The sequence below is a fragment of the Aethalodelphis obliquidens genome, unplaced genomic scaffold, assembly GCF_003676395.1.
Source record: "Aethalodelphis obliquidens isolate GAN/ISIS:26980383/991018 unplaced genomic scaffold, ASM367639v1 scaffold6, whole genome shotgun sequence".
Taxonomy (NCBI): Eukaryota; Metazoa; Chordata; class Mammalia; order Artiodactyla; family Delphinidae; genus Aethalodelphis; species Aethalodelphis obliquidens.
The window spans coordinates 16593073-16605261 of NW_020837950.1; positions in this window are offsets into that span (position 1 = coordinate 16593073).

Genomic DNA, 12189 nt, shown 5'->3' on the forward strand with positions numbered 1-12189 from the left:
GAGGATACATTACATGCTATTGACTATACATCAAGCTTAAAAACAGCAGAGTTCTGTCTGATGTGTCACTTTCCCATCCCTCACTAAATATATATCCTCTCTCTGCAACAAAACTTGTGATAACAAAAAACCAAATATAATCTAAGTATAATCAAAACAATAATTTAATAATTATATTAATATTTGATGTAATTAAATAAATATTAAATAAATGTGTTGATAGTAATAAAATTATAAATATATATTATCTTGGCCAAAAAGATTTTCAGGTTTTCCTGTAAGAAAAAATTTTTTGGCCAACCTTATATTATATATATTATGTGTATATATATTTCATATGTATATAAATATATATATGAAGATGGTTACATGCTTTGTACTTTGGTTATTGTGACAATCATACCAGTAATAATACTTATAATTAAAGCTTAATAAATCATTTTTTCTGGTCTGGACTGTTTTGAGAATATTATATAGAGAAATTAATTTAACATCCACAGAAAATAAGGGAGTGAGACATATAATTAGTATTTTCATATTACCAAGGAGGGAACTGAGGTGCATAGAGGATACATTTCTTGCCCAAAGTGAATCAGTTTGTAAGTGATAGGGCCAGGATTTGAATTTTACAAACTTGACTTCAGAGTTGATGCTCTTACCATACTGTACTGCCTCTCTGAAAACATCAGATTAAAATTTACAAAGCAAAAATTAAATTCTGTAAATCTAAAGCCATAAAGTGACAATAAACATTTCCATATACAAGATAAATTTCTTAGTTTGTGTATTTCTATATGGACTATTTAAGATCACTGAACTTTTCTTATATGAAGACAAGAAATTTATCCTAGTATAATATAGATATATATCTCTGTAAGAAATGTTACTGCTTTTAAAATAGTAGATGAGAAAAAAAAAAAAAAACAGAAGAACTTTGGCATTGAAAGACATTCTTAAAATTATATGGTCATTTTAAAGCAGATTGCATATAGAGTTATGTTTATAAAGAAAATTGTCTTACTTTCAATAAATCTACAAGGAAATATGGTAGTAGATATTTCTTTTAAATTCGAAATAGTCCCTAAGTTATGTAGATGCCCTGAAGAAAAATAGAATTAATTAATTCATATAATTAGCCTGCTCTGTTTTCCTGACATAACTAAGAAAAATTCCTTTAGCCTGTATATAAATGCAATTAGAGCTTTAGAAAAGGCCAGAACTGCAGGCACTTTATATTTCCTTTTTGGGAGGAGGCATCACATTTGAGTAGGAATAACCACAAAAATGGATTTTGGAAACATGGATTCTCATGTTTATCATGCTTCTGACAAACAATTTCAGTAAATTTTTTAGACCCGTTTCTTCATTTGGACAACAAAAGCAATGAACAATTTCACCTCTATGTCGCCTTACAATTTACATATTTTAAAATCAACTAAATGTTTGAGGTAACGGAAAAGACATAAAAGAGCACATTTTTTAAAGTTTATAAGAATCCTGGCTATATCTAGTTGGGCATGGATGACATTTTATCTCCTCAGCTTTTCATAGTTTGACAACATAAGAAGACCTAGAAATATTAATCACGCTAATGAAATGTTAAGAAACTTGTTCTTATTTATCATTTCTTTGTTACAGCAGATTTTAAGAGAAAGGGATGATACTTAAAAACATGTTTTAACATTAAATAGAAATGACAGGTAACTTTATAAAAGGCAAATTGGGGTTAATTAGTTTATTGGTTTACCTAAAACATATTGTTTACTTAAAAGTGTTTAGTATCCTGTCAGGATGAATATATCGTTGCTCTAGTTCACAATTTTATTTTAATTTTAACACGTGGGTAAAGGGTGAAGTTGTTTGCAGATGCCTGGGGACTTAATGAATTGAAGACATAAATTTTCCAGATTACAGCAATAGAAAATGTGTTCTAAATTTTATATAGTCATACTTTCTGCGTATCCATAGCCAAGAACATTTCATCTCTTCTAAACACATGCTATAAGTTTTTATTTCTATGTCACAATGGAAAAACTGAGAGAAGAGATAATTTAAACAATGTATCCAGACAATTTTATAAATCCCAGCTACAGCATATACTTTTAGTCTCTGTGAATGGCATTCCCTGGAATTGTATGGTGCCCAAATTGTGCAATCACATCCAGTATCATTGAACATATAAGAGGTTTGAAAATAAAGATGTTCTTAGAAAATAAATGATAAGTGTACTAACTCTGTCTATTTTCTAGACATATTGGATGATGGGCAGACTAAAATTTGAGTCCTTAAAGGAAAAGTAAGATTTGTGGGGAAATAATTACTGAGATGGCTTCTCAACAACAAAAACGACAGACTGGTGAGTGGGGACAAAGGATTAATCAAGATTAATCCTTTTTTTTTGGTTCCTTTACCATTTTAAATCTTTCAAATTAATTTGGAAAGATATATGCATCCCCAATGCTTATTGCAGCATCATTTACAATTGCCAAGATATGGAAGCAACCTAAGTGTCCTTCAACAGATGAATGGATAAAGAAGATATATATATACACACACACATACATACAATGGCACACTACTAAGCCATAAAAAAAGTGAAATACTGCCGTTTGCAACAAAATGGCTGGATCTAGAGGGTATTATGCTAAGTGAAATAAGTCAGACAGTGAAAGACAAATACTGAGACAAATGATCTCACTTATATATGTGGAATCTAAAAAACAAAACAAAACAAAAGGGAGACTCATAGACACAGAGAACACACGAGTGGTTACCAGAGGGGATGGGGGTGGGGATATGGACAAAAGAGGTGAAGAGGATTAGAGGTACAAACTTCCAGTTATAAAATAAATATGCCACGGGATTAACACACAGAATAAGGAATGTTTTCAGTAGAATTATAATAACTTTGTATGGGGACAGATTGCTACTACATTAATTGTGATAATCATTTCATAATTTATGCAGATGTCAAATCACTAATCACAAATCACTAATCACAAATTTATGCAGATGTCAAATCACAAATCAATTCAGGTTAGTACACCTGAAACTAACATAATATTGTACATCAACTATATTTAAGAAAAAATTTTTGATACATGTATACATCCATTATTAATAAAAAAAGAACTGAAACATAGAAGTTAAGTATCTTGGCCAAGGTCATAGGTATGACTAATGAAGTAGAGATGATTGTGCTGAAGCAGAGAAACTGAGATTCAAATCTTTTCTTCTAATTTCAAACTCCAGTAATTTCACCCTTCTTTGTCTCCTGTACAGTGTTTCCAATATTTTAGGATTGCTTAGAATATCTTACTTTATTCTTGACTCAGTTTCCTCATTGAAAGATAAAAATAATAGTAACATCTATATCAGAAGGCTGTTGAGATGGTTACATGCCCTAATTTGTATAAAGACTCTAGAATAGTGCTTGGCATATATGTTTGCCAATTTGGTTACAAATATTATTATTGAATGACTGCCCATTTGATATATATTATCTTTGACTAAAGATTATTTTTTAATTGGCCAAAAGTTCAATGTTATATACTAAATTTCAAACTTCTTAATGAACATTAAAATATTTTTTCCTTTTTTTTTTTAACATCTTTATTGGAGTACAACTGCTTTACAATAGTGCGTTAGTTTCTGCTTTACAACAAAGTGAATCAGTTATTCATATACGTATGTTCCCATCTCTCTTCCCTCTTGCATCTCCCTCCCTCCCACCCTCTCTATCCCACCCCTCTAGGTGGTCACAAACCACCTAGCTGATCTCCCTGTGCCATGCGGCTGCTTCCCACTAGCTATCCATCCTACGTTTGGTAGTGTATATATGTCCATGCCACTCTCTCACTTCGTCACATCTTACCCTTCCCCCTCCTCATATCTTCAAGTCCATTCTCTAGTAGGTTTGTATCTTTATTCCCGTCCTACCCCTAGGCTCTTCATGACATTTTTTTTCCTTAGATTCCATATATATGTGTTAGCATACGGTATTTGTTTTTCTCCTTCAGACTTACATCACTCTGTAAGAAAGACTCCATGTCCATCCACCTCACTACAAATAGCTCAATTTCGTTTCGTTTCTTTTTTTTTTTTTTTTTGCGATACGCAGGCCTCTCACTGTTGTGGCCTCTCCCATTGCGGAGCACAGGCTCCAGACGTGCAGACTTGGTGGCCATAGCTCACGGGCCTAGCTGCTCCGCGGCATGTGGAATCTTCCCAGACCGGAGCACGAACCCGCATCCCCTGCATAGGCAGGCAGACTCTCAACCAGTGTGCCACCAGGGAAGCCCCCAATTTCGTTTCTTTTTCTGGCTGAGTAATATTCCCTTGAATATATGTGCCACATCTTCTTTATCCATTCATCTGTTGATAGACACTTAGGTTGCCTCCATGTCCTGGCTATTGTAAATAGAGCTGCAATGAACATTTTGGTACATGACTCTTTTTGAATTATGGTTTTCTCAGGGTATATGCTCAGTACTGGGATTCCTGGGTCGTATGGTAGTTCTATTTGTAATTTTTTAAGGAACCTCCATACTGTTCTCCATAGTGGCTGTATCAATTTACATTCCCACAAACAGTGCAAGAGGGTTCCCTTTTCTCCACACCCTCTCCAGCATTTATTGTTTCTAGATTTTTTTTTTATTCCTTATATTTTATCTTTTTACTTTTATGGATCAAATTTTCTCCAAGTCATTGCAGAGTTAATATTGCAACACCTATAAACAGCTTCACAACAATAAAAAAAGTAATTACCAATTGCCACAGAATAGTCTCTTGTTTTAAAGGAAATGGGTTAAGTAATTTTAAATAGCATAAAAAAATTTCCATGTATCATAAATCTTTCCAAAACCTCTGTTCACTTGGCTTCAAACTTTTCCAGAGAATATTTAGACATGGAGATAATGAATAAAACTGATGCCATACAAGAAAAATGTAGTTAAAATCATTATTGAACATGGGAGGAGGGAAGTGCCTGAAAATCTTCAGATAATCATGTTTAAATGTAGCTAACAATCATTGTGCATTCAGTGTGAAGGTGGCATCCATTCGATATGTAACAGGGACAATGCTATACTGTTAGTGGTAAATACCTTGATCTAGTTTCTTAAACATTTCAACTTAAAATAGAAACATATGTTACATGCAATTCATATACCAGCATCTTTTTTTCCTTTTTTCTTAATTTATATATAGTTGATTTACAGTATTGTATCCGTTTCAGTGTGCAGCATAGGTAATTTTTACAGATTATATTCCATTATAGATTATTATAAGACCCTGAGTATAGTTCCCTGTGCTATACAGTAAATCCTTGTTGCTTATCTATTTTATGTATAGTAGTTTGTATCTGTTATTCCCATACCCGTAATTTTTCCCTCCCCCTGCCCTCTCCCCTTTGGTAACCATGTTTGTTTTCTATGTCTGTGAGTCTGTTTTTATTTTGTATATACATTCATTTGTATTATTTTTTGATTCAACTTATGAGTGATATCACAGTATTTGTCTCTGACTTATTTCACTAAGCCTAATCTTCTCTAGGTCCATCCACATTGCTGCAAATGTCAATATTTCATTCTCTTTTATGGCTAAGTAGTATTCCATTGTACACATATATATCACATCTTCTTATGCCAGTCATCTGTTGATGAGAACTTAGGTTGCTTCCATGTCTTACTTGTTTTGTAAGTAGTGCTGCTATGAATGTTGAGGTGCATGTATCTATATGAAATAGCATTTTTGTTTTTTGGGGGGTCTATACCCAGTATTGAAATTGCTGGATAAATGGTAGTTCTATTTTTAGTTTTTTAAGGAACCTCCATATTGTTTTCCATAGTGGCTACACCAATTTACATTCCTACCAACAGTATAGAATTGTTCACTTTTCTTCACATCCTCTCCAGGATTTGTTATTTGTAGACTTTTTGATGATTGCCATTCTGACAGGTATGAAGAGATACATCATTGTGATTTTGATTTGCATTTCTCTAATTAGCAATGTTGGACATCTTTTCACGTGTCTGTTAGCCATCTGTATGTCTTCTTTGGAAAAATATCTATTCAAATCTTCTGCCCATTTTTTGATTGGATTGTTTGTTATTTTGATATTGAGTTGTATAAGCTATTTGTAAATTTTGGATATTAACGCTTTGTTGGTCCCATTATTTGCAAATATTTTCTCCCATTCCTTAGTTTATCTTTTCCTTTTTTTTTTTTAACATCTTTATTGGGGTATAATTGATTTACAATGGTGTGTTAGTTTCTGCTTTATAACAAAGTGAATCAGTTATACATAAACATATGTTCCCATATCTCTTCCCTCTTGCATCTCCCTCCCTCCCACCCTCCCTATCCCACCCCTCCAGGCAGTCACAAATCACCGAGCTGATATCCCTGTGCTATGCGGCTGCTTCCCACTAGCTATCTACTTTACATTTGTTAGTGTATATATGTCCATGCCACTCTCTTGCTTTATCACAGCTCACACTTCCTCCTCCCCATATCCTCAAGTCCGTTCTCCAGTAGGTCTGTGTCTTTATTCTTGTCTTACCCCTAGGTCCTTCATGACATTTTTTTTCTTAAATTCCATATATATGTGTTAGCATATGGTATTTGTCTTTCTCTTTCTGACCTACTTCACTCTGTATGACAGACTCTAGGTCTATCCACCTCATTACAAATAGCTCAATTTCGTTTCCTTTTATGGCTGAGTAATATTCCATTGTATATATGTGCCACATCTTCTTTACCCATTCATCCGATGATGGGCACTTAGGTTGTTTCCATCTCCGGGCTATTGTAAATAGAGCTGCAATGAACATTTTGGTACATGACTCTTTGAATTTTGGTTTTCTCAGGGTATATGCCCAGTATAGGGATTGCTGGGTCATATAGTAGTTCTATTTGTAGTTTTTTAAGGAACATCCATACTGTTCTCCATAGTGGCTGAACCAATTCACATTCCCACCAGCAGTAAAAAAGTGTTCCCTTTTCTCCACACCCTCTCCAGCATTTATTGTTTCTAGATTTTTTGATGATGGCCATTCTGACTGGTGTGAGATGATATCTCATTGTAGTTTTGATTTGCATTTCTCTAATGATTAATGATGTTGAGCATTCTTTCATGTGTTTGTTGACAGTCTGTATATCTTCTTTGGAGAAATGTCTCTTTAGGTCTTCTGCCTATTTTTGGATTGGGTTGTTTGTTTTTTTGTTATTGAGCTGCATGAGCTGCTTGTAAATTTTGGAGATTAATCCTTTGTCAGCTGCTTCCTTTGCAAATATTTTCTCCCATTCTGAGGGTTGTCTTTTGGTCTTGTTTATGGTTTCCTTTGCTGTGCAAAAGCTTTGAAGATTCATTAGGTCCTATTTGTTTATTTTTATTTCCATTTCTCTAGGAGGTGGGTCAAAAAGGATCTTGCTGTGATTTATGTCATAGAGTGTTCTGCCTATGTTTTCCTCTAAGAGTTTGATAGTTTCTGGACTTACATTTAGGTCTTTAAACCATTTTAAGTTTATTTTTGTGTTAGGGAGTGTTCTAATTTCATACTTTTACATGCACCTGTCCAGTTTTCCCAGCACCACTTATTGAAGAGGCTGTCATTTCTCCACTGTATATTCTTGCCTCCTTTATCAAAGATAAGGTGACTATATGTGTATGGGTTTATCTCTGGGCTTTCTATCCTGTTCCATTGATCTATACTTCTGTTTTTGTGCCAGTACCATATTGTCTTACTTTTTTTTTTTTTTTTTTTTTGCGGTATGTGGGCCTCTCGGTGTTGTGGCCTCTCCCGTTGCGGAGCTCCAGACGCGCAGGCTAAGTGGCCATGGCTCACGGGCCCAGCCGCTCCGCGGCATGTGGGATCTTCCCGGACCGGGGCATGAACCCGTGTCCCCTGCATCGGCAGGTGGACTCTCAGCCACTGCGCCACCAGGGAAGCCCCCATATTGTCTTGATTACTCTAGCTTTGTAGTATAGTCTGAAGTCACGGTGCCTGATTCCTCCAGCTCCATTTTTCATTCTCAATATTGCTTTTGCTATTTGGGATCTTTTGTGTTTCTATACAAATTGTGAAATTTTTTGTTCTAGTTCTGTAAAAAATGCCAGTGGTAGTTTGATAGGGATTGCATTGAATCTGTAGATTGCTTTGGTAGTAGAGTCATTTTCAGAATGTTGATTATTCCAATCCAAGAACATGGTATATCTCTCCATCTATTTGTATCATCTTTAATTTCTTTCATCAGTATCTTATAATTTTCTGCATACAGATCTTTTGTCTCCTTAGGTAGGTTTATTCCTAGATATTTTATTCTTTTTGTTGCAGTGGTAAATGGGAGTGTTTTCTTAATTTCACTTTCAGATTTTCATCATTAGTGTATAAAAATGCCAGAGATTTCTGTGCATTAATTTTGTACCATGCTACTTTACCAAATTCATTGATTAGCTCTAGTAGTTCTCTGGTAGCAGGATTCTCTATGTATAGTCTCATGTCATCTGCAAAAAGTGACAGCTTTACTTCTTCTTTTCTGATTTGGATTCCTTTTATTTCTTTTTCTTCTCTGATTGCTGTGCCTAGAATTCCAAAACTATGTTGAATAAGAGTGGTGAGAGTGGGCAACCTTGTCTTCTTCCTGATCTTAGTGGAAATGCTTTCAGTTTTTCACCATTGAGGATGATGTTGGCTGTGGGTTTGTCATATATGGCCTTTATTATGTTGAGGAAAGTTCCCTCTATGCCTACTTTTTTCAGGGCTTTTATCATGAATGGGTGTTGAATTTTCTCAAAAGCTTTCTCTGCATCTATTGAGATGATCATATGGTTTTTCTCCTTCAATTTGTTAATATGGTGTATCATGTTGATTGATTTGCGTATATTGAAGAATCCTTGCATTCCTGGAATAAACCCCACTTGATCATGGTGTATGATACTTTGAATGTGCTGTTGGATTCTGTTTGCTAGTATTTCGTTGAGGATTTTGGCATCTATGTTCATCAGTGATATTGGCCTGTAGTTTTCTTTCTTTGTGACATCTTTGGTTTTGGTATCAGGGTGATGGTGGCCTCATAGAATGAATTTGGGAGTGCTCCTCTCTCTGCTTAATTTGGAAGAGTTTGAGAAGGATAGGTGTTAGCTCTTCTCTAAATGTTTGATAGAATTCACCTGTAAAGCCATCTGGTCCTGGGCTTTTGTGTGTTGGAAGATTTTTAATCACAGTTTCAATTTCAGTGCTTGTGATTGTTCTGTTCATATTTTCTATTTCTTCCTGGTTCAGTCTCGGCAGTTTGTGCATATCTAAGAATGTGTCAATTGCTTCTAGGTTGTCCATTTTATTGGCATAGAGTTGCTTGTAGTAATCTCTCATGATCTTTTGTATTTCTGCAGTGTCAGTTGTTACTTCTCCTTTTTCATTTCTAATCCTATTGATTTGAGTCTTCTCTCTTTTTTTCTTGATGAGTCTGGCTAATGGTTTATCAATTTTGTTTATCTTCTCAAAGAACCAGCTTTTAGTTTTATTGATCCTTGCAATCACTTCCTTCATTTCTTTTTCATTTATTTCTGATCTGATCTTTATGATTTCTTTCCTTCCGCTAAATTTGTTGGGGTTTTTTTTTCTTTCTCTAATTGTTTTAGGTGCAAGGCTAGGTTTTTTATTGAAATGTTTCCTGTTTCTTAAGGTAGGATTGTATTGCTATAAACTTCCCTCTTAGAACTGCTTTTGCTGCATCTCATAGGTTGAACACTTCGTCATTGAACACTTCGTTATTACGTAGTGTATTGTTTAGCCTCCATGTGTTTGTATTTTTTACAGATCTTTTTCTGTAATTGATATCTAGTCTCATAGTGTTGTGGTTGGAAAAGATAACTTCATATGATTTCAATTTTCTTAAATTTACCAAGGGTAGATTTGTGACCCAAGATATGATCTATCCTGGAGAATGTTCTATGAGCACTTGAGAAAAATGTGTATTCTGTTGTTTTTGGATGGAATGTCCTATAAATATCAGTTAAGTCCATCTTGTTTAATGTATCATTTAAAACTTGTGTTTCCTTATTTATATTCATTTTGGATGATCTGTCCATTGGTGAAAGTGGAGTGTTAAAGTCCCCTACTATGATTGTGTTACTGTTGATGTCCCCTTTTATGGCTGTTAGTATTTGCCTTATATATTGAGGTGCTCCTATGTTGAGTCCATAAATATTTACAATTGTTATATCTTCTTGGATTGATCCCTTGATCATTGTGTAGTGTCCTTCTTTGTCTCTTGTAATAGTCTTTATTTTAACGTCTATTTTGGCTGATATGAGAAGTGATACTCCAGATTTCTTCTGATTTCCATTTCCATGGAATATATTTTCCCATCCCCTCAGTTTCAGTCTGTATGTGTCTCCAGGTCTGAAGTGGGTCTCTTGTAGACAGCATATATGTGGGTCTTGTTTTTGTACCCATTCAGCCAGTCTGTGTCTTTTGGTGGGAACATTTAATCCATTTACATTTAATGTAATTATCGATATGTATGTTCCTATTCCCATTTACTTAATTGTTTTGGGTTTGTTATTGTAGGTCTTTTCCTTCTCTTGTATTTCTTGCCTAGAGAAGTTCCTTTAGCATTTGTTGTAAAGCTGGTTTGGTGGTCCTGAACTCTCTCAGCTTTTGCTTGTCTGTAAAGGTTTTAATTTTTCCATCAAATCTGAGTGAGATCCTTGCTGGGTAGAGTAATCTTGGTTGTATGTTTTTCTCCTTCATCAGTTTAAATATGTCCTGCTGCTCTCTTCTGGCTTGCAGAGTTTCTGCTGAAAGATCAGCTGTTAACCTTATGGGGATTCCCTTGTGTGTTATTTGTTGTTTTTCCCTTGCTGCTTTTAATATGTTTTCTTTTTATTTAATTTTTGATAGTTTGATTAATGTGTGTCTTGGCATGTTTCTCTTTGGATTTATCCTGTATGGGCCTCTCTGTGCTTCCTGGACTTGATTATTTCCTTTCCCATATTAGGGAAGTTTTCAACTATAATCTCTTCAAATATTTTCTAAGTCCCTTTCTTTTTCTCTTCTTCTTCTGGAACCCCTATAATTCGAATGTTGGTGCATTTAATGTTGTCCTAGAGGTCTCCGAGACTGTCCTCAGTTCTTTTCATTCTATTTTCTTTATTCTGTTCTGCAGTAGTTATTTCCACTATTTTATCTTCCAGGTCAGTTATCCGTTCTTCTGCCTTAGTTATTCTTCTATTGATCCCATCTATAGTATTTTTCATTTCATTTATTGTGTTGTCCATCATTGTTTGTTTCATCTTTAGTTCTTCTAAGTCCTTGTTAAATGTTTCTTGCATTTTGTCTATTCTAGTTCCAAGACTTTGGATCATCTTTACTATCATTATTATGAATTCTTTTTCAGGTAGACTGCCTATTTCCTCTTCATTTGTTAGGTGTGGTGTGTTTTTATCTTGCTCTTTCATCTGCTGTGTGTTTTTCTGTCTTCTCATTTTGCTTATCTTACTGTGTTTGGGGTCTCCTTTTCGCAGGCTGCAGGTTCGTAGTTCCCGTTGTTTTTGGTGTCTGTCCCCAGTGGCTAAGGTTGGTTCAGTGGGTTGTGTAGGCTTCCTGGTGGAGGGGACTAGTGCCTGTGTTCTGGTGGATGAGGCTGGATCTTGTCTTTCTGGTGGGCAGGTGCACGTCTGGTCGTGTGTTTTGGGGTGTCTGTAGCCTTATTATGATTTTAGGCAGCCTCTCTGCTAATGGATGGGGCTGTGTTCCTGTCTTGCTAGTTGTTTGGTATAGGGTGTCTAGCACTGTAGCTTGCTGGTTGTTGAGTGAAGCTGGGTCTTGGCATTAAGATGGAGATCTCTGTGAGTTTTTCACCGTTTGATATTATGTGGAGCTAGGAGGTCTCCTGTGGACCAGTGTCCTGAAGTTGGCTCTCCCACCTCAGAGGCACAGCACTGACTCCTGGCTGCAGCACCAAGAGCCTTTCATCCACACGGCTCAGAATAAAAGGGAGAAAAAGTAGAAAGAAAGAAAGAAAGACAGAAAGAAAGACAGAAAGAAAGAAAGAAAGAAAGAAAGAAAGAAAGAAAGAAAGAAAGAAAGAAAGAAAGAAAGAAAGAAAGAAAGGAAGAACAAGAAAGAAAGAAAGAAAGAGGATAAAGTAGGATAAAATAAAATAAAGTTATTTAAATAAAAA